The sequence below is a fragment of the Myotis davidii genome, unplaced genomic scaffold (assembly GCF_000327345.1).
Source record: "Myotis davidii unplaced genomic scaffold, ASM32734v1 scaffold609, whole genome shotgun sequence".
Lineage (NCBI taxonomy): Eukaryota > Metazoa > Chordata > Mammalia > Chiroptera > Vespertilionidae > Myotis > Myotis davidii.
The window spans coordinates 1854972-1858315 of record NW_006300164.1 but is presented as its reverse complement, the minus strand read 5'-3'; the positions used below and the strand labels follow the sequence as shown (position 1 = coordinate 1858315).

At 57.8% G+C, this 3344-nt stretch overlaps 1 long non-coding RNA gene across 1 annotated transcript; it reads left to right on the top strand.

The window, feature by feature from the left end:
* The first annotated feature begins 1002 nt into the window (after positions 1 to 1002).
* Positions 1003 to 3344, top strand: LOC102763757. The gene is made up of 3 exons (XR_436326.2): positions 1003 to 1498; positions 2880 to 3020; positions 3262 to 3344. It is a non-coding gene; the product is annotated as an uncharacterized LOC102763757 (long non-coding RNA).

Below are 3344 nucleotides of genomic sequence, written 5' to 3'. Positions count from 1 at the left end.
TCTGGCGCAGCTTCCGGGAGGTCACTGGCCCCCCGCCGGCCCCTGGACCCCAGAAGCAACCCGGTGCAGACTGCGTGGGGCTGCCCTCCCCGCGGGGGTCTCACCCTGACGTGGCTGAGGACCTGGTTGCGACCCCAGCAGAGGCGGTGCGGGCAAAAGCGCCCCCAGGAAGGGAGCTCCGTGCTGGGGGTCAGAGGGCACAGGGCACGGTGGGGTCAACTGGGAGGGCCTCACCTGCCTCGGGCCCCAGGCACCAGTGTGGCCCTGCAGCTGTGCTTTGGGAGACCGAGCTGCAGGATTGTGAGGTCTGACCTCCTATCTGGCCCACGGGCCCACCTCCCACCTGCCTGGGCCTGCCGGGCCCTCCCCTCCGTAAGCCCAGGGGACGCACCCTGGGAGGCACCAGGGGCTGGACCACTGTGGGTGATGTGGGGTGGGGCATTAGGTGATGTGTGGGGGCATTAGGTGATGTGTGGGGGCATTAGGTGGTGAATGGGGGCATTAGGTGATGTGTGGGGGCATTAGGTGATGTGGGGGGGGCATTAGGTAATGTATGGGGGCATTAGGTGATGTGTGGGGGGCATTAGGTGCAGGGAGCCGGGCTGTGCAAGATCCGCAGCTGGTGTTCTCCGCCCGGAAAAGGGTGTCCAGGCTCCAGCCCGAGAGGATGCCCAGGGCCCGCCACCACTTTTCCTAATGGGGGCATTAGGTGATGTGTGGGGGCATTAGGCGGCTTTGGGGTCCGGCTGGTGTCCTCCCGCAGGCTCTGACCTGGCCTGGCCTCTGAGGGGGGGCAGGGGCAGTGTGATCGAGGGAGTTCTCCTGAGGGGTTCCCCTCGGGCTGTTGCTGCGGACAGACGCCCCTGAGTGTTTGGCCTCCATCTGGCCCTGGGCCGGTTGACCGGTCACAAAACCGTTTGCTAGGAGGCCAGGCTCTACAGCCAGCCGTGCGCCGTCGCTCGGTGAACACCGGCCGCCGGTTCTCTCCGGCTTCGCCTGCGGGCTGTCCCCCCCCAACCCACCCCCGGGATGGGGCCGCTTTTACGGGAGTGCTTAAGGGTTAGCCGTCTCCCCTAGGCTCTCCACACCCAGGCCCCTCCGTCGCTGGGCCCACTGCTCTGCGGCTGGGACGTGAGGGCAAGGACATGGGCGGCAGGGACGGGGGCTGGGCCACCTGCTTCCACCAGCGACCCAGCGTCCGACTGGCCGGGGGTGGTAACCTAGTTGTGATGAACTCTATTTGGCCTCAGGGCAAATCTTCCAACATTGAATTTGGGGCCCTTAAGTTGATGCTGTTTCTTTCCATAAAGATATACATATAGGGTCGCCTGTGAATTCAGTGTCTCTGCCTCTCTCTATCCTGGCAGCGCAAAGTCTCTCTCACACGCTGTAAAGGACCCCACGCGGGCAGGTGGGGCGATGGAGACCTCAGGCCTGCGACGCGCCAACGTTGGCCGCTTTGTCCAAACTCTGAACCTGCACTTGAAGAGAGTTTCAAGTAAGTGCAAGAAATTCCTTGACGCTGTAGTTCCTGGTCTGTGTGTGTGTGTTTAATGTATATTTTTTATTTCATAGAGGAAAGGAGAGGGAGAGAGAAACCTCAATGATGAGAGAGAATCATGGATCGGCTGCCTCCTGCACGCCCCACACTGGGGATCGAGCCCGCAACCCAGGCCTGTGCCCTGACCAGGAATCGAACTGTGACCTCCTGGTTCATAGGTCAACGCTCAACCACTGAGCCATGGCAGCTGGGCTACATTTGACATCTATATATATAAAAGGCTAAAATGCTAAGAGTCTGACCGTCCAACCGGTCACTATGACACGCACTGACCACCAGTGGGCAGACACTGACCGCAGGAGCTGCCGTGACGCGCACTAGCCACTTACAGAGAAACGGCACCGCGGACCTGGCGCCCACAAAGCAACACTCAGCTTCCCCCAAGTGGGACACAGGCTCCGCCATCACCCCAGAGTGACAGCCACCAATCGCAGCTGACGCTGCCGAGACCCCATGGCGCAAAATGCGGCCCACAGCCCAGCCTTAAACGGTCACTGTGGGTGCTGGGTAATGACGTCACATAGCAACGCCCGGCTTCCTCTCCCTAGCGACTAGCCTCCTTGCAGTTTCTTCAGCCCAGGAACAGGACTTGCTTTATAGCCAGGTGCAAACATTTCACACGGTAACCAAATGTCCGTGAAGGCTTTTCCCATGCCTCATCTCATTTGATCCTCACAAAAGTCCTGGAGTAGGCAGATAGGAGACTCGGTGGAATCCTATTTTCTTTTCATTACCTGGAAAATGGAGATTTAGAAAGCTTAGAAACTTGACCCGACTGAAAAAAAGAAATGGTGGACCTTGAAAATGACTTCAGGTTTTCTCACTGAGCAGAATATAGTCAGACACGGCCACAGTTACATATTCTACCCTTTGTTCTCCCTGCGTGATCTGCAATAATAATCTGCTTCATGTTGATTTTACTGCTGTGTTGCTGACAATTACCTGAAAGACAAGTTGGGCTGTGTCACTGGGCTGGAAAAAGTTTCGCTAAATCAGAAAGCAGGTCTGATTAAGCAGGTTTATTCTATATCTATAAGAGACTAGTTGACTCGCGCATGTGCAAAACATATAAAGCTCTCACTGGCACCAATCACACCCGTGTGTTTCGGTCTGTTGTCATCCACCATGAATTTGGTTGACACTTCTGTCATAGAGAAAGGGTGAATAGCGATATTAAGATATTTCTTCTAATTAATTTCCTTTCAATGTGCACGAATTCGTGCACCAGGCCACTAGTTTTTAAATAAAAAGTGACTCTTTAAAGATGTTTGGGGATGCGATTGCTGAATTGTTCACCTCTCGTAATGTTCTCTCTCAGGGGCTCGCTGCTCCCGTCAAGAATGAACCGACCCCCGGGGTCCCTCCCACTCACCCCCTAGGGTCCGAGTCCTCCTGCCCCTGAACCTGCAGAGAAGGGTGTGCGGCCTTCATCGCCTGGACCCCTGGGCAGCCTCCTAAGGTACAAGCAGCCTCTTCCTCTCAGAGAAGGTGGGGGTGCCGAGTGGGCACAGGGACGGGAGAGGGCAGACACGTGGGCACTCCTGTGGGTGCTTTCCGGCGGGAGGCGGGCAGCGAAGACGCATCTTCCTCCTGAGCCCTCCCAGCAGCCCTCCCTGCACAGCCCAGGACGCGGAGGCCACGCGGCCACCGGCACTGCCCCTCCTGCAGCGCGTCTCACCCGTGTGCTCTCTTCCCCGCAGGATGTGAAGCGATTGGCAGGCAGACTGGCCCCTGCGTCCTGCGTGCCTCCGGTCGGTCGCTAGGATGTTCCTCATGAACGTGC